Here is a 25,555-nt window from a genome sequence, read left to right as displayed (position 1 = left end):
ATCATATACTGTATTATTATATTCATCATATTTATTATATTATTATGTAATTTGCCCATAGATTCATGTTCAACCCTTTGGCATGTATTGACCTCTCTTTCAAGATTATTGATCCTGTTGGGAATCCCTGGTTTAAGTTGTGGACAATAGATGAAAGCAAAGATGGTGGATGATAGGTTGACCATGATTTTCGCAGGAAATTGGAAGATAAAGGGATGGGCATCCCTGAGAAGGTTGCTCAACTTCCATAGGGGAGGAACTGTTAAGAGGAGTAAAGGTATTTAGGGTAGTAGGGCTCACCAGGTGGATTTGGAAGGATTTGGCGAGGTGAGTATGGGCAAAAGCCCTGGGTGTAGGGGGGGGATTAAAGTCATAGGAACAGATTGCCCTATGTGCGAGTGGAGGTCACTATTGGGCTACAATCCTATACTGGCCATACCAGCTGCAGCCAGTGTCAGCATCCAATGCCATGCCATGCCATCAAGAAAAGAACAGCATGATGTTAGCAATGGCAGAGGGAGGTTCCTGGAAAGGTTACCCCATTGCATTCACTTCGGGGGGGGGGGATAACAATCATGCACACTTAATTCATAGCACATGCAGTTTATTATTGTAAAGGTAGGGCAATAGCCTCAGCTTTTATATATCTTTGAGCAAACCAAGTTTCCTGTGAGATGATTTATTTGAAAAATTGCTGTTGCTATTTATTTGAAAAATTTGCCACTATTCAGTAAGGCAGTAGCCTCAGTTGCATTGAATACTGAAACAATTTTTTGAAATAAGTTACAATGGCATTTACAATAACTTTCACCAGCCAAAAAAAAAAGAATAAAATAATAATAAGAAGAAGAAAAAAAAAATTAATAAAAGAAAAGGAAATTGACAAGCTATGTGTTTCCCTCCTCCCATAGGTAACTATCCAGTTGATCTTTGAATTTCCTCAAACTGTTAACTTCTACCACCCATGTAGGTAACTTATTCCAGTAATTTAAAAATCTCTGGCTAAAATAAAACTTCCTGCAACCAGCCTAAACATCTCACCCTCTTAAATTTATGGCCCCTAGTTCTAGAATCATTTATAACCTTGAAAATTTCACCCTCATTCATTTTACGTATGTCTCTCAGAGCATTAAACATCTCAATCAAGACTCCGCTAAAGTGCCCAGTTTCCAAGCTATGTAACCCAAATATTCAAAGTCAGTCTTTCCTCATAAGGACTTCCTTTTGCCAATCTCACCAGACGAGTTTCCCATCTTTGGACCCTTTCAAGGAGCTCAATGCCATTCTTTAGGTGTGGTTTCCATACTTGAACACAGTATTCCAAGTGCAGTCTAACAACAGCCTTATATAATGGGATTATGATCTCTTTATTTATAGAAGCAAATGTTTGATAAATCATTGATAAGACACCATGGGCCTTCCTTGCAACCTGTCTACAGTGCTTGGAGAACTTCATTTCTGACTGTATCGTAACACCCAAGTCCCTTTCCTCCACTACTAGCTTTAGTTCAAATCCACCAAGGGTATAAGTTATTTTAGAGTTACTGTTCCTCAGGTGTAATACCTGACACTTTGCTAGATTAAAGCATAGCTGCCATTTTTCAGACCAGTAGCATTAGTAGAGGCATGTGATGCAAGAAAGCAAGCTTAATACAGCATCAGCCAAAAAAAAAAAAAAAAATTCCCATTTCACCCATCCATTTGCTCCCAAAGTTTGTCCACTTCTTCCTTGAATTTATTTAAGTTATCATCTTCCACAACAAAAGATGAAATGAAATTTAGCCAATGGATTGCATTTAGCCAACTAACTGTTGGCTAAATTTCTGCACATCAATTTTACAACTGTCTTTCCTCAGTTTCAGTTTATGCCCCCTCAGGTTTGTAATCTGAGCAAAAGGAAGAGTCCCAATAGCATTGAGCCTGCTCAATCCATTCAAGACGTTATACACTTCAATTAGATCACCTCACAGGTGGTGCCTCCGTAGCCAGGTGGGCAGGAGCAGCAGTGCATAGCACACGCTTTGTGATTAGACCGGTGTTCGAGCCTGTGATCACCAAATACGGAGGATGCAGAAAGGTCAGGGAATGACCACCGCATATCCCCGGAGCAATATGACCTTAGTTGCTAATGCTCCTAAAAACCAAATAACAAACAAACAAACCTCACAGGTGCTTAGTCTCCAGATTTGCAGAATTTAAGCATTTCTTCATAAGAGCACCCCTTTGTTCCGCTCACCAGTCTTGTTGCCCTTCTCTGTACTCTTTCTAGCAACTGTATATCCTTCCTAAAATGAGGTTTCCAGACCTGTACATAGTACTCAAAGTGTGGCCTGACCATTGCCTTATATAAGGGGATAACTACCTCCTTATCCCTGCTATCAAAATTCCTATATATCATTAACAAGACCCTATATATCATTAACATGACCTGCTCTGGCAGCCTGTCTGCACTCTCAGAAAACTTCGTTTTTCAATGTACAATTACCCCCAGGTCTCTTTCATTCTCCACTTCCCTGAGTGTAACACCACACAGTTGGTACATTTCTCTTGGTTATTGCTACCGATATGCAGTACTTTGCATTTGTCAATGTTAAACTTCAGTTGCTACTTCTCAGCCTATCTGCCCAACTTTTCTAGATCCTGTTGCAGTAGCATAATGTCATTACTGTCATTAACAACCCTGCCAACCTTTGTATCATATGGAAACTTGACATTAAACTTGATATACTTTCATCAATATCATTGATAAATATACAAATTAACAATGGGCGCAACACCAAACCCTGGGGGACACTGGTAATAACATTAGTCCTTAAAGAACAGTGTCTGTTGATTACTACTCTGTCTTATCCCACTCAACCATCCTTTTATCCATTGTGTCAACTTGCCTTTAATGCCATACTGCTCCAATTTGTACAGTAGTATTCCATGTGCAACAGTATCAAAAGCTTTCCTGAAATCCAAGTATATGATATCAAAATTATTTTTTGAATCCAGTTCCTTTGTGTCCATGTCATAGTATCCAATCAGATTGGCCAGACAAGACTTCCCCTTAACAAACCCATGCTGTGTCTGAATTATTACCGCAGTCTTGTCTAGATGATCCTGCCATTCATCTTTAACCGATGACTCCATGATTTTCCCCAGAACAGAAGTTAAACTAACAGGTTTGTAATTACTTGTCACTTTTTGATCCTCCTCTGTGAATTGGAGATACATTTGCACATCTCCAGTCAATGGGGACCTCCCCTGAGTCCAATGATGCTCTTGTAATTATGGCTAAGGGTTTGCTTACTTCTTTTTCCACCTCATTTAATACAACTGGATTGATTCCATCCACCCCAGGTGGCTTTCTTAAGTTTAACTTCAACAGTTTCGACTCCACTTCGCTCTCAGTTATAACAAAATTATTTAATTCCCTGTTAGAGTTTCATAAACGTCTGGCCTTCCCTTCCCTTCCCTGAATAACTCCTCATGTGTTGAATGTAGATGCAAAATACTCATTCAGTTTGGCAACTATCTGAGCAGGATCATCTACAGTCAAACTATCGATATCAATTGGACCAATCTAATTCATCCCATTCCTTTTAGAGTTTATGTGAGTAAAGAAGTCTTTGCTGTTTTTCTTTGCATCCTTTGCCAAAGATTTCTCATAATCTGCTTTCGCTTGCCTAACCTCCTTTGTCTCTTGATTCAGACTAGCTTATATCTGCTATAATCTTCTGTGTCACCTGATAATTTATATGCATCCCATGCATTTTTCATCTCTGCCACGAGTCTCATTAGTTCATCTGACATTTGGGACTAAACCTAGAACAGTATTTCTTATTTGGTAAGAAAAGCTTAGTAGCTTCCAAGATTAATTCCTTGAATGCTACCCATTTAGAATTTGCTGTTGGTAACAACAGCACATTCTAAATGGGAAGCATTCAAGTTGGTCGCACTGTATGGAATTTAAAAACTGTCTGAGACCACTCTAGTCACCTTTATGGAAGGAAAACCCCTTCCCTTTACCCTTGATGGTGGTTAAATCTTTAAGTAAATCCCACATCAGTACACTGATCGCTCCCACCTAGTGGTTCCTTTATCTGTAAATTCTTAATGCATGGATAAACATTTGATAATTAGATCAAGAGTATTACCCCCTCTGGTTGCCTCTCGAACATGCAGCTGGAGAAAACCAATATATCTACAAAAGTCTTGCTAATATGTAAGTGACCAACCAGAAGTTCCAGTCAATATCTGGAAAGTTAAAATACCATATTATAAGAGATTCTGATTTACTGTTCTATTTTATTTCTCTGTATACAGGAAGTCCCCGACTTACGTAATACTCGACTTAAAGAAATTCAACTTTACGTAAGGTTTTGCCGGACGGTGTGAACTTAAAAAAATTGTGGAAATGTATTTTGTATCCTGTTGGAATAAATGGAGGTATTGTGAATGTATCGTAATGTGAAGCCAATAACACATTTTTTTTTTTTTTTTTGTAATTCGTTGCAAGTCCTTGCAAGTTGAAAATTTCGCTATATTATTAAGCTCTAAAAGGTCATATTTATAATGAAAATTGCACTATCCTTTTATTATATGTTCCCGTTATCAGAATCAATTTTGAGTGCCTTTGTGATGTTTTACTAAAGCACGTTTCTGGAAGTCACGACTATAAAACAATAAAAACAGTTTGCATTTTCCGGTTTATTGGGCTTTTCTGTTAGTGCATGTAATTATAAATTGGTAGTAAACTCGATCTTATTGCATTTGCGATAATACCAATAACTGCAGTTGTGTGGGTTTGTATTAACATAACATTAACATAATAACTTATGGTGAAATGTGTTCCCCTTCACTGAAATCTTCAATCATATAAAACACAAATTTTCAGAAACTGCTCTTCATCCCTATTTACATATTACAATGATGAAGGGAAAGTGATCAACGAAAAGTGCAAGTGGTGGTAGTGCCAGGTAATGAAACAAAATTGATTTAGAAATGAAGATATAAAATGATTAAGAAGTACGAAGCAGGACAAAGTTTGTCATCTATTTTCAAGGGAATTTGGTTTCGTTGCTTCAGCAGTGAATACTATTGTAAAGGACAGTGCATGTATAAAAGAACATGTCAAAGGATCAACAATGATCACAGAATAGCGTTCAGGTGCTATACCGAAGATGGAACAGCTGTTAATAGTTTGGATGGAAAATCAGATTTAGAAGCGAGTGCTCTCGAGTATAATGACCATTCGAGCAAAAGCAACAAGTATTTATAAAGATATTAAGGATAAGTATGGCGAACCCCAACCCAAGTTGATGGTAAGAAACAGGTGGTTTAAAAGGTTCAAGCATCGCGCTGGTTTCCACAATGTTAAAGTGTGCAGTGAAGTTGCCAGTGCCGATTCTGCAGCTGCAGAGAAATTTTGTGATGGGTTGGAAAAAATTATCGATGAAGGCGGCTATCCAACACAGCATATTTTTAATGTTTACGAGACTGCCCTGTATTGGAAAACAATGCCAGATCGAATATACATTGCCAAAGAGGATGTTTTTCTCTTTTCCAAGTTTCATGGGCCACACTCGTGCTTGGAGCTAATGCAGCAGGAGATTACAGATTAAAACCACTGCTTGTGTGCCATTCTGGAAATCCTCGTGCATTTAAGGGCATCAATAAGGGCACCCTACCCATGCATTTCCAATCGAACCAGAGATCATGGATAACAATATCTCTCTCTTTGAGGATTGGTTTAAATGCTGCTTCATTCCTGAGGTTGAAAAATATTGTAAAGACAATGACGCTCTTTTCAAAATTTTGCTTGTATTAGATAATGCTCCTGGAAATCCTACGCATCTAGATGATTTCAGTTCGAACATGAGAGTGATATTTCTACTGCCAAACACGGCTTCACTCATCCAATTATCAGGGTATTATTTTGAATTTGCTCTGGCATTGTCTGTAGTAGACAATGAGAAAAATTTTATCTTATGAGACTTTTGTAAATCTTAAAATAATATATCACGCCATCTTAAACATTATTAAGGCCTGGGCAGAAATTACTAAAAGTTGTTTAAATGGTGCATGGAAGAAAATATGCCCATGGCACGTAAAAGGCTCAGAAGGATTCGTAAAAGACAAATCATATGAAGAGGTTATGAGACTTTTGTAAATCTTAAAATATATATCACACCATCTTAAACAAAGATATTTCTACTGCCAAACACGGCTTCACTCATCCAATTATCAGGGTATTATTTTGAATTTAAAAGCATACTATTTATGCACAACTTTGCTCTGGCATTGTCTGTAGTAGACAATGAGAAAAATTTTATGTTATGAGACTTGTAAATCTTAAAATATATATCATGCCATCTTAAACATTATTAAGGCCTGGGCAGAAATTACTGAAATTACTAAAAGTTGTTTAAATGGTGCATGGAAGAAAATATGCCCACGGCATGTAAAAGGCTTAGACGGATTCGAAAAAGACGAATCATACGAAGAGGTTACAGATAATATTTTAAAGGTTTCAGAGCTACTTCAGTTGGAGGTTTATGCGAAAGATGTGGAGGAGTTAATAGAAGAAGAAGAAGAGAAGGAATTACCTAACGAAGAACTTATTGACTTGCAGGCAGCGATAGTGAAAGAATAAAATGCTGACATATATCAAGATGAACCAAATGAGGAGCCGAAACGCTTCATCACCAGAGAGATGGTAGTGACATTTCGTGAAATTGCATCAATGGAGAGGTTTGAGAAGTTGGATCGTGACAGTGAACGATTCTTAAAAGTTAACAGAGGGGGTGAATGTTATGCTTGCTTGCTACAAAGAAATTTACGATGAAAAGAAAAAAGCCACCATCCAGTCATCCATTAATATGTTCTTTCATAAGGTTGAGCGGCTGACCCCTTCTAAATGTCCATAGCCCTCAACCTCCACAGCGACGTACTTATCAGCTGAAGATGTCGATTCTGGCAATGATGCCCAAGAAGTAAAACTTACTGATATCATGCCCGCCTCCTCTCTTTTTTTGTAATTTTATAATTTTGAAATTTTTTTAAATTGCACACTTTTGTAATTTTTCCTGTGCATGAGATAAAAAATTTGAATAAATACAATAAATAATTCTATTTACATGTTCGTTGAACATTTCTTTTTTTTGATTCAATCAATTCAGCAAGCACAGTTGCGAGTGCTGCACAAGCATGGGGGAAATTTCGACTTATGTAGAGTTCCGCGGAATGCAACCCTTACGTAAGTCAGGGATATTCCTGTAATTTTTCATTGTACTCATCAGAGTCATTAGGTATATAACAAACTCCTACCCTCATTTTTGCTTTCCCAGTGCTTATGTCATACCAAACTGACTCAACACTGCACTGTCCAGCCATGTCAACTGGATGTACTTCCTTAGATTTTGTGTTTCTTAACTAACAGCATAATCCATCCTTTTCTATCCTGTTTATCCTTTCTGTGCACATTTTACTTCCCAAATTCATTTCTGCATTCCTTATATCTGTGTGATACCATGTCTCTGATATCCCAACAATATCTGCCTTTGATGGCTTGACCAGCACTTCAAATTTATCAAATTTATTTACTATACTCCTAGCATTGGTGTACATACAAGTATACTTGCACCTGTTCTTTCTCTTAGTTACTCTAACACAGCCTATTTACTTGTTTCTTACTCCCAGTAGTTCTTGAAATCCCTAGAAACTTCCTTTCCAGGCTGCTGCTCATTAGAATAGAAGCAGTGCAAGAATCACTTCCACCTCTGCCTGCCGCTATCGTTAATCTATTAGAATGTGAATCCCCCAAGTTAGCAGTTTCTGACCCACCTCACATTGCCTCGATAGCATCAGCAAACTATTTAAGTGTTTTCCGTTTCTGTTTAAGTGTATCCCATCTCTGTAGAAGCAATCTCTCCTGTTAACAAGCAGAGACCACATTGAAAAAAATTCTACCCAATGAGCCTTGCACATTTTCTCCAGAGCCGAATTGGTTGACAAGGCTCTCATCATATACTCCCTCCTATCGTGTCTGTGCAGAATTGCAGGCACTTTCAAATTTAACCCTAATTCACAACTTTTTTTCAATATTGGCCTGTACTTGTTAAGTAAATCTGCAGATCTCTTACAAGTAACGTCATTAGTGCCAACGATATTACCTTTTGTGCCCTTAAAAGATGATGTCTGCTCTGCAATGTTATCAACCTTTGACCCCGGCAGACATACCTATTCCACTTATCCTTTTCACACAGTATATTTCCTGTTTTCCTGACAATTGAGTCACCGACAATAACGAGCTCCTGTGGGACTAGCCATTCTTCCTTGAAAATTGCCACTGTGTTGCCTTGTGCTCAAGAGTGAGCTGTGGCATTGAGTTTAATCAGCTGAGAGCTTGATGCGGGCCACCCATTTTAATTCCTTCTAAGGCATCTACCCAACTCTTCAAACTCTCATAGATGCCCATCGCAACACTGAGTTGGCACTTAATTTCTTATTTCTCTCTGAACCTAGCACACCCAAAGATATCATCCATGGCTAGATCATATGCTGTTCCAGAAAGGTCCATGAACATTTCACATTTTGAACATTTTTTGAGACTGATGTGTTGAAGAATCGCCTCCTTCTGTTCTCCCCTGAATCATAGTATTTCTGCTGCTTTGTGCATGTTGCTTTGCTGCTCTAGTCCGGGGCATGATTTCCATTTCAATGCAATTTAATTAACAATAAAAATTAATAAGATTTATAAATTTAATTGATTATTTTGCAATACTATTCTAAGCTTACAGATTCCTAATACAGTGCTATGTATTATGCTATCTAGTTTTACGTTATACCTTACACTAACACGTTCAAGATATACATTACACTATTCTGTATCGATCTAATACGTGGTGTGCAAACTGTGGGGCACGACCCCCAATGTCGTAGTGGGAATTTTTAAATAAATTTATTTTTTGTGTACATAAAAGCTAAAAACCTGTTGTTAAAATTATTTTTTCAATACTGTAGGTGTAGAGACTTTGCTACTCGAACTAAGTCTGAGATACAAATGAACCCTACTGTCTGCCGCATCGGGAATACACCTTTATTTGCTCACTGGCTATGGACACACAAAAAGCAGCTGACTAGTGTGAATTCTCAGTATGTATTACTGAGAAGCCATTATCAATCCACTGCAGGATGGAAGCCTCCTGAACACTTTATGTTGAGGAAAATGGACCATAATCTGCCATGATGGTCAAGTGCAGGTTGGCAGATTTGACTGTATTTAGCAGTCAGGGGCTTGAACCCCGATCTACTCAAAGAGCATGCGCCACTGCACTCCCATTCTTGACCACTTGGCTACATAGGCCTTAAATATTTCTCATTACTACCCAAATGCTGAGTAGTACTGGATAGTACTACTCAATTAAACCCTTACAGTAATCCATTTAGCTCTTAATTTGTGCTTCCTACAGCACAAATTTTCAAATTGCCTAAAGGCCAGAGGTGTGAATGTGCAGTAGCAGTAAATTTACATAGCAAGTGTGTATATATAGCACACAAGCTTTATTCTTCTTCGTAATTGGGTGCATTCTCCTTGCTGCAATAAAAATTATTTCAATTATGCATGGAGAAAAGTACAGCATTGATTTAAAAACCATTCCTCTGTCCAGAGACAGTCTCGTGGAATATTACAGTTATCGTACAACTTAAAAATCAATTTATTAAATCGATTGAGAGAAAGTCCAATTTTTGCAATACAGTTAGATGAATCCACACATATTTCAAACCTTGCTCAACTTATTGTATATGTTGGATACTGTAATGGGTGGGGGGGGGATATTTTGGAGGATTTTCCATTTTGCAAAGTTTTGGAAGGAAGATGGCCCAGCCAGAAAATATTTGATGTTATAAATATTTTCTTTCAAACAAATAATCTAATGTGGAACAACTATGTTGCAATTTGTACTGATGGCTGCATTAAATAAAGGTTTAAAAGGCAAAGTAAAGGAAATTGCTCCAAATAGAGTTTTTAATCATTGCATTATACATAGGAAAGCATTAGTAGTGAAGGAAATGCAAACTGATTTGCACAAAGTTTTGAAAGATGCAGTAAGTGTGATCAACTTTATTGAAAGTAGAAGCTTAAATAGCAGACTTTTCACTATACTTTTTAATGAAATGGGATCTGCTTATGAAACGCTTCTTTTATATACGAAAGTGAGGTGGTTGTGCAGCGGTAAAATGTTGCGACGTCTTTTTTGCCTCAAATGCGAAGTTTTATTGTTTTTATCAGATACAGATTAGAACCTTGCTCAATTATTTACAAATCAAAGATGGCTTGGAAAACTTTGTTCCCTTGTTGATATATTTGAAAAACTTAATGGTTTAAATTTAAGTTTTCAAGGACGGAACAAATATACTAATACAGTCAGTCCTCATATAGCACAATAGTTGTGTTCCTATAAACCCTCGTGCAATGCGAAATCGTGCAATATAAACAACAGGCCCTATGCGAAAAATAGGGTTAGGTGCCGACCACCCAAGATTGAACACACATTTGTAACTAAAACATTACCAAACACAATAAATAATCGTAATAAAATATTGCTACTGCTTTTGCTTCTATAGTAAGCAAACTTGTTTTTTGTTTGATTTTCTATCCAAACAGATGACAGCCGTTCCATCTCTTCCAATTCTTTGTTCTTAATCTAATGGATTGTAATTACACTTTGAGTTGTTCTTGCTATGAAAATTGTTTTTATTTTCTCTGCATTCTTTGTAATTCTCGGTGTTGCCTCATTTAGGTCTGTAGCACGTGAAATATCGCATGGTGTTTCATTTCGCTCAAAGCGTTTCACAATTTCATATTTTTTCTCTATCGACAGAGGCAGACTGGCCATAAGCCTTACCGGGGAAACCCCGGTGGGCAGAAGGCCGGTGTGATTTTGGCAATAAACCATAGTATGAGGCCACTATAAATTTTCCCAGGTAAGAATTTTTGACCAATGCTTCTGTTTATCGATATTGCTTTTCTTTTTCTCTCTGAATCTGCAGTGTCTGCACCAGGACGCTTCCTTTTCATACCTTTTAAGTTTTTTACTCATTTTTAGAGAAAAAAGCACAATTAAAAACGAGGAGGCACGCTTGATACACATAAACAAAGCTGCCCGCATGTAGCAACTGAATAAACAACACCGTAAAGGCAGAGATTAACACCTCACATTTTACTAAAGCACATTTCTAGGGGTTACTACCATAAAACAATAAAAACAATTTCCAGTTGCGTTTCTGCTAGTGGAATCTGTCATAAACTGGTAGTAAACTTGATCTAATTGCATTTGTGATTATACCGATAGCTGGAATTGTGTTTGTTTTTACGTTATTATGGTGAAATGTGTTTCCCCTTCACTGATATAAAAAAACATAAATACATTTTCAGAATCTTCTCTTCATTCCTATCGTGTTGCGTTCGGTTGGGGTGATTCTGTGTTCGACTGCCATTTCTTGTAAACACAAAGGCGAATCGTGCATAAGCAAATTCGGTTCGTGTTATATAAGATATCGTTCCCCTATTTATAAATCGTGTATGATCGAATTCGTGTAGTGTAAACACGTGTTATACGAGGACTGACTGTACTACTCAGAAGCTTTCAAAAATAAACTTAACCTTTGGAAAACTGAATTTGAGCGTAATAATACTGAAACATTCCCATGTTTTTCTGATTTAGTTAATAGCAATAATACTGACATTTTACAATTTAGGGATGTCATTGCCTCCCACCTAACAATGCTAATTAAGAATTTTTCCAAATGATTTGATATATCTCCAGAAAAAATAAAAAGTTATATCGGATTTGTGATCCCTTTGCTTTTGAAATTTTTTCATGTCACGAAATTACCATTGAGCAAAAGGAAGATCTTATTGACCTGTCATCTGACAAAGCATTATGTGCTTATTTCAAGACTACTTATGACAAATTTTGGCTTTCTCTTCGAGATGAGTATCAAGATTTATCGAAAATGGCGATACAAAGATAGCTGCCTTTTGGGTCTACATATTTATGTTATAAAATTAACAGCTATAAAAACAAAACACCATTCCAGACTTGATCCAGAAGATGATATGAGATTAGCAATTTCAAATATTGCATCCAAGTATTGGTTACCTAATTGTTCATTTTTTATTGTTTTGTAATCTTAATTGAAAAATAAGAATTTGATTTGTTGTTTTTGCGGTATTCAATTAAAATATTAAACGATTATTGTAATGTGTAAATTAAAAAGGAAACAAGTTTTTTTTTTATTTCTCAGTACTCGAATAAAATTTTCTACTAAATAATTTGTAAAATGCCATTTTTCTTCTCTAAAAATCTTGTCACCCTCCCTCTGTGTTCACATTGAGGGGTCGCGTCAATTTTATATTTAATAAAGGGGGAACGCAAGTGAAATAAGTTTGCATGCCACTGATCTAATATACTACAATAATGGCGGCAAGTTTTGAACGGTACAAGGTTCTACCAATACTAAGTAATAACCTACAAAATCTCTATCTAAATTCAAAATAAACTAAGTGGCGTAACTAGGAATATAGAACTACTTCTATAAAATAAATTAATATGCCAATTAAGTCAATAAAACGGCAAAAATTTAAGAAAAACTTCTCTGTTAGCTGGAGCCATAAATTCTTTGCCTGTATGGAGATACTTAACCATCCTTGAAGTCTATCTACGTCACTCTGAAGAAGCTCTTTTGCTGGGTGATCATCATTAACTACTCTACCAATCTTTACATCATCTGCAAATTTAGACATCACACCCTGTATCCCTTCATCGGTGTCATTTAAGAAAATCAAAAACAACAGTGGTCCCAATACTGATCCTTGGGGAACCCCACTTCTTACATTAACCCAATCTGAGGAATAACTATTTATCAACCCTCTGCCTCCTGCCCTGAAGCCATCCAGCTATCCATCTAAGGAGTTTCCTTGTGGTTACAACCTGTTCCAGCTTATAAAGTAACCACTCATGTGGGACTGAGTCAAATTGCTTTGCTGAAATCCAATTAAAATCCAAATTGTGGGAATTACTTAAAGATGTTACTATCATCAAGGCTAAAGGGAAGGGCTTTTGCTTTTGTAAAGGTGACTACAGAGGTCTCAGACAGTTTTTAAATTCTGTACAGCTGGATGAACTGATGTGTTACCAACGTTGAATTCTAAATGGGAAGCCTTCAGGGACTTAATTTTGGAGGCTACTAGGCTTTTCATTCCAACTAAGAAATACTCTTCAAGGTTTAGGTCTAAATGGATGTCAGATGAATTAATGAATCTTGTGGCAGAGAAGAAGAATGTATAGGATGCATATAACGTATCAGGTGACACATAAGCCTATAGCAGGTATAAATTAGTCTGTAATCAAGTCACAAAGGAGGTTAGGCAGGCGAAGGCAGATTACGAGAAATCTTTGGCAAAGGATGCAAAGAAAAACAGCAAACAGTTCTTTACTTATGTAAACTCTAGAAGAAAAGGGATGAATCAGGGTGGACCACTTAACATAGATGAGTTGACTATTGATAATCATGCTTGGATAGCTGATAAACTGAATTAGTATTTGGCATCTACATTCACACATGAGGAGTTATTCAATGAGGAGAGTGCCAGAAGTTTATCAAACTCTAACAGGGAACTAAGTGATTTTGTAATAACTGAGAGCAAAGTGGAGGAGAAATTGTTGAAGTTAAATCTAAGGAAGGCATCTGGGGTGGAGGGGATCTATCCAGTTATATTAAAGGAGGCAGCAATAGAAGTAAGCAAACCCGTAGCCATAAATTTATGAGAGCTTCCTTGGACTCAGGGGAGGTACCCATGGACTGGAGGTGTGCAAATATATCACCAATTCACAAAGGGGGTTCAAAAGGTGACACAAGTAATTATAGACCTGTTAGTTTAACTTGTGTTCTGCAGGAAATAATGGAATCACTTGTTAAATAAGCATTGCAGAATCATCTAGATAAGACTACAGTAATAGTTAAGACACAGCATGGGTTTGTTAAAGGGAGGTCATGGGTTTGTTAAAGGGAGGTCTTGTCTGACCAATTTGATTGGATACTCTGATGTGGTCACAAAGGAACTGAATGCCAAAAATAATTTTGATATCGTATACTTGGATTTCAGGAAAACCTTTGATACTGTTGCACGTGGTTGACTGCTGTATAAATTGGAGAGGTATGGCATTAAGGGTAAGTTGCTACAATGGATAAAGGGATGGTTGAGTGGGAGATGACAGAGAGTGGTAATCAGTGGAACTGCTCTTTGTGGACAAATGTTATTAGTGGAGTTCCCCAAGGTTAGGTATTGTTGTTTTGTATATTTCTCAATGATATCGATGAAGGTATATCAGGTTTAATGTCCAAGTTTGCAGATGACACAAAAGTTAGCAGGGTTGTTAACGACAGTAAAGACAGTATGCTACTCCAATTGGATCTAGATAAGTTGGGGAAATGGGCTGAGAAGTGGTAACTGAAGTTTAACGTTGACAAATGCAAAGTACTGCATATGGGTAGCAATAACCGAAGAGAAACGTACCAACTGTGCTGTACTACACTCAGGGAAGTGGAAAGTGAAAAAGACCTGGGTAATCGTGCAGTCAAATATCTGGGGTTCGAGCCAGTGTCCACCAAATATGGAGGATGCGGAAAGGTCAGGGAATGACCATCGCATATCCCCGGAGCAATATGGCCTTAGTTGCTAATGCTCCTAAAAACAAATAACAAACAAGCAGTCAAATATGAAGTTCGCTGAGCAGTACAGATGGGCTGCCAGGGCAGGTCATGAAGTCTTGTCAATGATATATAGGAATTTTGCTAGCAGGGACAGGGAGGTGATTATCCCGTTATACAAGGCAATGGTCAGGCCACACCTAGAGTACTGTATACAGGTGTGGAGGCATCATTTTAGGAAGGATGTAGAGTTGCTAGAACAAGTACAAAGAAAGGCAGCAAGATTGGTAAAAGGAACAAAGGGGTGCTCTTTCCAAGAAAGGCTTAAGTTCTGCAAATTGGAGCACCTGGAGAGTAGGCACCTGCAAGGTGATGGAGGTGTATAAGGCTTTGAATGGGTTGAGCAAGCTGAAGGCTGATGAGATTCTTCCTCTTGCTGAGACTAATAACCTGAGGGGGCACAGTTTCAAATTGAGGAAAGAAATTTGTAGAATAGATGTGGAAATTTGCCTTTAGCCAGCGAGTAGTTTTGATTGGTGGAACAGGCTTCCATCTTTTGCTGTGGAAGCTAATAGCCTAAATAAATTTAAGGCTGAGCTGGACAGGAATTTAGATAAAATGCAGCGGTGAAATGGGAGGTTTTTTTTTTTTTTTTTTTTTTTTTGCTGATGCTGCATAAGCTTGCTTTCTTGCATCGTATGCCTCTACTAATGCTAAACAATATCGAAATTATTCCCTAAATCCAGCTCATTAGTGACCCTGTCAAAATAGCCAACCAGATTTGTAAACTGATGGTATTACACTGCACACTTCAAATAAATAATAACTCTCTCTATAGAGAGAGTTATTATTTAGCAGTTAAAAAATAAATAAAAGGTTTACCTCAGTAATTTTTTGCAAAATGCTCCAAATTTGACACATTAGCATAAAAAAAAAAAAAAAAAAACCCTTATTTCACCCATCCCCTTGCTCCAAAAGTTTGTCAAGTTCTGCCTTGAATCTATTTAAGCTATCAACTTCTACAAAGACAGATGGAAGTTTGTTCCAGCAATCAACCACCCGCTGGCTTAAGGCAAACTTCTACACATCTATCCTACAACCGTCTTTCCTCAATTTGAATTTATGCCCTATCAGGCGATTATTCTGAGCAAGAGGAATAATTTCATCAGCATTGAGCATGCTCAAACAATTCAAGGCTTTATACACCTCAATCGGATCACCTCGCAGGTGCCTAGTCTCCAGACACTGTAATTTGCAAAACTTAAGCCTTTCTAATAAGAGCAACCCTTTGTTCTGCTCACTAATCTTGTTGGCCTTCTCTGTACTTGTTCCAACAGCTCTACATCCTTCTTAAAATGAGGCCTCCAGACCTGTATACAGTACTCAAGGTGTGGCCTGACATTGCCTTATACAAAGGGATAATCACCTCTTTATCCTGGCTGGGGGGGGGAACAGGTATTCTGTGTGCGTTATCAGACACTTAGTCTTAAACACTGATATATCCAAAATCTTTCTATCACAGAAGATTTAGGAGAAGTCCGGTTGGCCTGCCTCCCTAAAATCCACTCATGCACATTCTCGATGGTAAGCCCTGTTACGCCACTTAGGTGGCAACGAACGCGTAGAGTGGTTCTCTTCAAGATGCCTGGTCATCAGTTTGGCTGAAACAAGAAGAAAAAATGATGTCCCAATTCACATTTTCTAGTTCCTTTTCCAGCTCTAATATCCTGTCTTCACCGATGAGCGATCTTACGTTATAACGGTAGCCAGGTGGGAAGGAGCAGCAGTGCGGAGCACACGCTTCTTGATTAGACCAGGGTTCGAGCCCTTCACCACCAAATATGGAGGATGCGGAAAGGTCAGGGAATCACCACCGCATATCCCGGAGCAATATGGCCTTAGTTGCTAATGCTCCTAAAAACCAAACAACAACGTTAAAACGGGCCAAGTTCAATTTCCGTGCATGGTAGTCTGGTCATACCCAGAGATTCTTAGCACCCTCTGCTTCCACTCTGATCCTCTCTCTGCTATAAGAGGGGTAAGTGAAAGCTGCTGGGGACAGAGGGCCATTTGTTATGTCATGCTGTCATATGCTGGAGGGTTTGTCTTTTCCTCTTCACGCTGACTAGGCGTCTTGAAGAGAACCACGCTATACGTTCAAGCAAGTCTGCTGTACACCAATGGAAACAGTGAAAGGAGCGAAGGTGGAGTTGGGTTTTGGGTCCATAAAGATATAAAAAGCAACATTTTGGAATTCAAAAGTACATCCCCAAGTGTGTCAAGACTAATATTCAAGATTTCTAAGAGGTACAAGCTAAAAGTTATAATGATTTATGCACCAACATCAAGCCATAATGATGAAGAGGTTGAAGAAATGTACACCGAAATTGAGAGTCTTCTAGATGAGCAGAAAACCCACTCCACTATTATTATGGGGGATTTCAATGCTAAGGTTGGAAAAAGACAAAACACAGCAGAAAGGGGAACTATAGGAAATTTTATAATTGATGAAAGAGGTGAAAGACTTGTGGAATTTGCAGAATCTCAAGGATTGTCAGTAATGAACACTTTTTTCAAGAAAAGGGTGAACAGAAAGTGGACATGCAAGAGTCCAAATGGATTAACAACTAATGAAATCAACTTCATTCACACTAACAGAAGATATATCGTGATGTTACCGTCCTGAAATGTTGGAAGTGATCACAGAATGGTAAGATGTACACTTGATATAGATGTAGGAAAGGAAAGGAAAAAACTGACTCGAGTAAATAATACAAAGGTCTTTGAGATAACAGAAGAGGAGAAAGAGCAGTATGTACTGGAACTTAAGAACAAGTTTGAGCTTCTGTAGACTGCTCAGGACCAAGATATCGAGGAGGAATATTACAACTTGCTGAAAGTGATAAAGCCCAAGAAACCTATAGGGAAAAAGAAATCCAAAGAAGAAAAAATTAGTCAAAAATACTTGTTATGATGAACCGAAGATGAGAAATGAAGAGCAAGATAAACCCTGACAAGGAGAAAATTGAGTATACTGAGTTATGCAAAGCCATTAGAAACAGTCTCAGAGAGGACATAAGAAGATTTAACACAAGAAAAGTAGAACAAACATTAAGGGAAAACAAAGGACTTAAATCAGCAGCCATGATCAGTAATACTGAAAGACAAATGATACTGAAACTGAAGAATAGCGAGGGTGTACTTATAAATAGCAGAGAAGGCATAATTCAAATAGCAGAAGACTACTATAGAGAATTATACAAGGAGCGAGGGAATGATGCCAGCAGTGGGGAAGATGGATCGCAAATTAGCAACACATATGACATACCCGATATTCTTCCTGATAAGGTAGAACAAGCGATGAAGAAAATGAAGAATCAGAAAACCCTGGGGGGAAGATGAAGTTACTGTAGAGTTGATAAAATTGGGAGGAAGAGACATAACACAAAAACTGGCAAGGTGCTTCACAAAATGCATTAGAAAAGGTGTAATGCCCAAGCAGTGGAACAATGCAATCATAGTTTTGCTGCATAAGAAAGCAGATAAATCAGAAATTGGAAATTATAGACCAATTAGCTTGTTATCCCACATTTACAAGTTGTTCACAAGGGTCATTGCTAACAGATTAGAAAGAATATTTGATGAGTATCAACTGAAAGAGCAAGCTGGCTTTAGGACAGGATTCTCAACTATGGATCACCTTCACGTAATATCACAGCTAATGGAGAAAGCAAATGAATATAAAATACCATTATGCCTGGCATTTGTGGATTATGAAAAGGCATTTGATTCCATACAGCATAAGGCAATGTTTTGGGCACTGGAAAGACAAGGCATAGATACTCCATATGTATGATGATTTTGAAGAAAATATATGAGAACGCTACTTTTATTAGACTAGACAAAGACAGTAGCAAATCTAAAATTGAGAAAGGAGTTCGACAAGGAGACACTATCTCCGAAGCTGTTTACTGCTGCCCTTGAGGAAGCTTTCAGAAGTTTAGACTGGTCGCAGAAAGGAGTCAATGTGAATGGAGAGTACCTAAACCATTTACGATTTGCAGATGACATTGTGGTCATAAGCTACGATCCCAAAGAATTAGAGGAAAATCTTAATCAGTTATGCACAGTTAGTAAGGATTTTGGACTAAAGATGAATATGGCTAAAACAAAAGTAATGATGAACAAGTATGCCACAGAAAGGATCATAATGATTGAAGGATCAGTAATTGAAAAGGTGCAGTCATATACTTATCTGGGACAAGTTATTAGCTGTAATAATGATAAATGGCTGGAAGTCAAGAGAAGAATAAATTTTGGATGGATAGCATTCAGGAAATATAGTCACATACTGAAGAACAATATCTCAGTTTGTCTGAAATGTAAAATAATTAACCAATGTATACTCCCCACCATGACTTATGGAAGTGAAACTTTGGCACTCACCAAAAGAATGGAAGAGAAGCTGAAAACTATATAGCAAAAAAATGGAACAAATTATATTAGGAATCAGACTGTTGGATAAGAAGAGAAACACCTAGATTAGGCAGCAAACTCAAGTAAAGGACATTCTTATCAAAACTAAAGAACTGAAATGGACTTGGGCAGGACACAGCTCAAAGTCATTATGACAATGGACTAAGGAAATGACAAGAATGCTACCCAAGAGGAGATAAAAGAAAACCTGGAAGACAATGACGGAGATGGATAGATGAAATTCACGAGTTTGTGGGTAGTAAATGGATGGCCATTGCACAAAACAGAAGGAACTGGAAAGTTGCTGGAGAGGCCTTTATCCTGCAGTAGATTGAAAATGGCTGATGATGATGATATCCCTTTGAGAAAAATTCCTGTATATCATTCACAAGATGCCATGAGCTAGAAAACTTCATATCTGCCTGCACAATTAATCCCAGGTTATTTTCATTCTCTACCACTGTCAGTGTGGTACCACAGAGTTGATACGTTACTCTGGGGTTACTGCTTCCCATATGTAGTACTTTACATTTGTCAAAGTTAAACTTCATTTGCCACCTCTCAGCCCATCCGCTCAACTTTTCTAGATCCTGTTGCAGCAGTGTACTGTCATTAGTGTCATTAACAACCTTGCCAACCTTTGTATCATCTGCAAACTTGGACATTAAGCCTGATATACCATCATCAATATCATTTAAAAATACAAAAAACAACAATGGATCCAACACTGAACCCTGAGGGACTCCACTAATAACATTAGTCGATGAAGAGCAGTGTCCATTGATTACCACTCTCTGTCTTCTCCCACTCAACCATCCCTTTATCCATAGGAGCAGTTTGCCTCCAATGCCACACTGCTCCAATTTGTGCAGCAGTCTTCCATATACAACAGTATCAAAGGCTTTTCTATGATCCAAATATAGGATATCAAAGTTATTCTTTGCATCCAGTTCCTTTGTGACTACATCATAGTATCCAATCAGATTAGTCAGACAAGACTTCCCCTTAACAAACCCATGCTGTGTCCGAGCTATAACTGAAGTGTCGTCTAGATGATCCTGCAATGCTTCTTTAACCAGTGCCTCCATTAATTTCCTTGGAACAAAGTTAAACTAACAGTTCTGTAATTACCTGTGTCTCCCTATTATCCTCCTTTGTGGATTTGGGTCTCATTTGCACATCTCCAGTCAATGGCTACCTCCCCTGAGTCCAGGGAACCTCTCATAATTATGGCTAAAGGTTTGCATACTTCCTTTGCCACCTCCTTTAATATAACTGGATAGATTCCATCCACCCCAGGTGCCTTTCTTGTGTTTATCTTCAACAATTTCTCCTCCACTTTACTCTCAATTATTAGTCATGATTTTTATTACAAGATTATCTAGCTTACTGCCAGAGTTGAATACACCTCTGGCATTCCCCTCCCTGAATAACTCCTCATGTGTGAATGTCGATGCAAAATACTCATTTAGTTTGTTAGCTACCCGAGCAGGATCATCAACAGTCGAACCATTGATATCAAGTGGACCAATCTGATCCATCCCCTTCCTTCAGAGTTTACATATGTAAAAATCTCTTTGCTGTTTTTCTTTGCATCTTTTGCCAAAGATTTCTCGTAATCTACCTTCGCCTGCCTAACCTCATTTTGTAACTTGGTTACAGACCAGCTTATATCTATCATAGGCTTCTGTGTCACATATTAATTTATATGTATCCCATGCATTTTTCTTCTCTGTCACATGTCTAATTAGTTCATCTGACATCCATTTAGGCCTAAATCTTGAACAATATTTCATAGTTGGTATGAAAATCCTATTAGATTCCAAGATTAATTCTTTGAATGCTTCCCATTTTGAATTTGCTGTTGGTAACATCATCAGTTAGTCACACCGCATAGAATTTAAATACTGTCTCAGACCATCGTAGGCACCTTTACGAAAGCAAAAACTCTTCCCCTTAACCTTGATGGTAGTTACCTCTTTGAGTAAATCCTGCTTCAGCACACTGTGATCACTGCCACCTAGTGGTTCCTTTTTCTGCAGATTCTTGATGCATGATGAATCACAACTGATAAACAGATCAAGAGTATTACTCCCTCTAGTTGCCTCCCCAACATGCTGCTGTAGAAAACAATCATCCAATAAATCCACAAAAGCCTTGCTAAGTGTGCGTGACCAACCCACAAATTCCAGTCAATCTCTGGGAAATTTAAATCCCCCATTATAGACACTCTGATTTACTGGCCCACTGTATTTCTCTGCACAGTTTCTCATTATACCCATCAGATTCATTTGGCCTATAACCCCCAGATACATTAGCATTAGCATTAGTAGAGGCATTTGATGCAAGAAAGCAAGCTTATGCAGCATCAGCCAAAAAAAAAAAAAAAAAAATAAAAAAAAAAAAGAAACCACTTCCACTTCACCCCTCTGTTCGTTCAAAATACCTGTCCAGCTGAGCCTTAAACTTATTTAGGCTATCTACGTTCATTTTTCCTTTCCCAGTGTTTGTCACACCAAGCAGATTCAACGTTGCATTGTCCACCAACATCAATTGGATGCACTTCCTTAGATTTTATGTGTTTCTTAACTAACAGCATAACTCCTCCTCCCTTTGTGTACACATTATACTCCCCAAATTCGAGTTCTTACCTGCTTATGTCTGTGTGACGCCATGTTTCTGATATCCCAGCAATATCTGCCTTTGATGTCTTGACTAGCACTTCAAGCTCATCAAATTTATTAACTATACTTCTATCATTGGAAGAAAATCCTTCAAGTATGCATGCACCTGTTTCTACTCTTAATTACCCTAACACAGCCCATGTATTTACTTGTTCCACTGTGACTCCCAGCAATCCTGTAAATCCCTATTTCCTTGCTTTCCACGCTGCTTCTCAATTGCATTTCAATAGAAGTAGTGCAAGAATCACTTTTACCTCTGCCAGCAGCTACTGTTAATCTATTAGTCCATATATCCCCCCCAAGCCAGGTTTCCGATCCACCTAACTCTGCCTCGATAGCATCAGCAAATATTCTTGCACCCTTTCTATTTAAGTGTATCCCATCCCTGTAGAAGCAGTCTCTCCTGTTTACAAGCACTGACCATTCTGAGAAAAATTCTACCCCTTGAGCCTTGCACAATCTCTCGAGGGCCGAACTGATTGACAAGACTTTCGTCATATACTCCTTCCTATTGTATCTGGGCAGAATTGCAAACACTTTCAAATTCAACCCTAACTCACGGCTTTTTTTAGCATTGACTTGTACTTGTTAAGTAATTCCGCCACTCTCCTACTCTTAATATCATTAGTGTCAACATCTACAACAATATCACCCTTTGTGCCCTTAAAATATGATATCTGCTCTACAACGTCATCAACCTTTGTCCCTGGCAGACATACCCTGGTCCTGTTCCATCCATCCTGTTTGCACAATATGTTCCCCGTTTCCCTGACAATAGTTCCTTTGGCACCAGTGCATTCCTCCTTGAGGTTTGCTGCCTTGAGGTTTGTTGCTGTGTTGCCTGATGTTCAAATGCAAGCTCTGACATTGATGTGGGCAGCTGAGAGCTTGATGGGGTCCCTCAATTTAAATCCTTCGAGGGCATCCATCCTGTCCTTCAAGCTCTCATATAAGCCCATAACAATGCTGAGTTGGCACTTGATTTCCTTGCACTCCTTACATCACGCACACACACAATGACATTACATTCCCCTTGGCAATATGTACTATTCCTGATTGCTCCACAAACATCAAACAAACAGTGCATTTCAATAGACTGCGATTCAGAGGACAACTGCCCCCCTCAGTTCTCCCCTGAGCCACAGCACTTCCATTAGTTTGAGCCTTTTGCTTTGCTACTCTGGTCTGAGTCATGATTTTTATTCAAGTTTAATAATATTCCAATACAAAATATAACCCTAAACTTATATCCCAATGCAGTTATAACGCTATCAGATTATCTCCGAGAAATCGAATTATCTCCGAGTTATGTTATATGACTTTCTTATCATCTGTAAACTTATATGTATTAATTTCTGATGTTACGTTTGTAAAAACTAGGTCGCTATATTTTTTTAGTTAAAGTACAAATCAATTGACAGGTGCCTCTGTAGCCAGGTGGGCAGGAGCAGTAGTGCGTAGCACATGCTTCTTGATTAGAACGGGGTTCGAGCCCGTGACCACCAACTACGGAGGATGCGGAAGGTCAGGGAATGACCACTGCATATCCCCAGCCAAGATAAAGGGTTGGCGTCAGGAAGAGCATCCGGCCGCAAAAATTTCATGCCAAAACAAAAAAAAAAAAAAAAAAGAAAACCACTGACTCCATATATAATGGGAAAAAGCGAGGACAAAAAAAAAAGAAAAAAAAAAAAAAAAGCAACAATTCAATTGACAATGAAACAAGATTAATAAATTTTACTGATTAATTGATACTACTATACTCGCTATCTAGTTTTCCGTTAGACCTTACGCTATCTAGTTCGGTGCACACCGAACACTTTCTATTATTTAATTAAGTTTTGTAAAATTACTTAAATGTATCTTTACACCTGAAGAAATATCAATGATCCAACATATCCTGTTCTTTCACTGGATATGTTGGATTTTTGATTTCTCACCTTTAAATTCTGTCAAATCTCCATGTTGTACTAGCATGTGATCATGACCTTTGTCAAAAGGCTTCAGGATAGTTATCGTAATTGCATAATATTCATTTTCATTGATGCTAATATCTTTTTTCATTCGTAAGTATTGGTTGGTGATTTGTTGTATTCTTGTGGTCAGGTTTGGAGAACCGGATATGTTAGATCATTGATTTTTCTTCAATGTAAAGATACACTTAAATAATTTTACTAAATTTGTTTGTATAATAGAATGTTGAAATTGAAGTATTTTACAAGAAATTACTGAGGAAAGCCTGTTATTCATTTTTTAATTAATCTGTGACAAAATATATTCAGCCTCGTTGCTCTTATACTTATTAATTATTTAGCAATATATGGAACAGTCATACTGAGGTAATTCAAGGTTTCTCTGCGGGCTATTGCCCAACTTGTACAATAACTATTCAATAACTATGTGTTGTCAAAGAATAGCTGAAGAAAGACAGTCATGGGCTACATTTGGGGCAGAGCATATTAATTCATTATGTAGTTTTTGTGGTGAGATACCTTTAACTTTCATAGTGATATCAACTAATCTGAAAGAGACTGTGGTTTGGACACACCTACCTACAAAACTGTGGCTAATGCTCTGATGTGTATAATTACTCAGTTGTACTCAATTGAGCCACTTGGTGACTCAATTTCAGGGAAACGGGAAATATATTGTGCAAAAAGGATAGGTGGAATAGGACCAGGGTGTGTGTATGTGTCTCCCAGAGGCAAAAGTTGATGATGTTGTAGAGCAGATATCTTTTAAAGGCACAAAAGGTGATGTTGTTATACACGCTGGCAGTAATGACATTAACAGTAGGAGATCTGTGGATTTATTTAGCAAGTACTAGGTCAATGTTGAAAAAAAGTTCCGAGTTAGGGTTAAATTTGAAAGTGTTTGCAATTCTGCCCAGACAAAATAGGAGGGAGTATATGACGAGAGCCTTGTCAATCAATTCGACTCTGGAGAGATTGTTCAAAGCTTGTGGGGTACAATTTTTCTTAGCGTGGTCTGTGTTTGTTAACAGGAGAGACTGCTTCTATAGGGATGGGAAACATTAAATAGAAAGGGTGCAAGAATATTTGCTGATGCTATTGAGGCAGTGTTAGGTGGGTTGGAAAACTGCTAGCTTGGGGGAGGGGGTCCAGAGACAAGTAGATGAATAGTAGCCGCAGGCAGAGCCGAAAGTGATTCTTGCACTGCTTATTTTCTAATGAGCAGCGGCCTGGAAAGCAAGTTGCTGGGGATTTCGAACACTGCTTCGAATCATCATGGAACAAGTAAATACATGGGCTGCATTAGGATAACTAAAGGTAGGAACAGATGCATGTATACTTGCATGTAAATCTAGTATAGTAAATAAATTTTACGAATTTTAAGTGTAGGTCAGGACATCAAAGGTGGCTATTGTTGGAATATCAGAGATGCGTCACACAGATATAAGGAATGCAGAATTTGAGTTTGGGTAGATCAATGTGTACAGAAAGGATAGACAGGATAGAAAAGGAGTAGGGTTATGCTGTTAGTTTAGAAACACAAAATCGGAAGCAGTGCATCCACTTGACATGGGTGGACAGTGTAATGTTCAGTCAGATTGGTGTGACATGAGCACTGGGAAAGCAAAATTTGAGGGTAGGAGTGTGTTATAGGCCTAATGGCTCTGATGAGTACAGAGAAATAGAGTGGGCTAGTAAATCAAATTATCTTATAATGGG

General features: G+C 38.0%; 1 protein-coding gene across 4 annotated transcripts in view; it reads left to right on the top strand.

Moving 5' to 3' along the window:
- LOC150083375 (anoctamin-8-like) overlaps positions 1-25,555 on the top strand; it is a 423,636-nt gene that overhangs the window by 41,322 nt on the left and 356,759 nt on the right. The window lies entirely within an intron of this gene.

Source organism: Mastigoproctus giganteus, chromosome 7, assembly GCF_048544385.1.
Source record: "Mastigoproctus giganteus isolate SK-2022 chromosome 7, ASM4854438v1, whole genome shotgun sequence".
Lineage (NCBI taxonomy): Eukaryota > Metazoa > Arthropoda > Arachnida > Uropygi > Thelyphonidae > Mastigoproctus > Mastigoproctus giganteus.
Note: the sequence above shows the minus strand (reverse complement) of the source record. Positions and strands in the feature narration are given on the sequence as shown.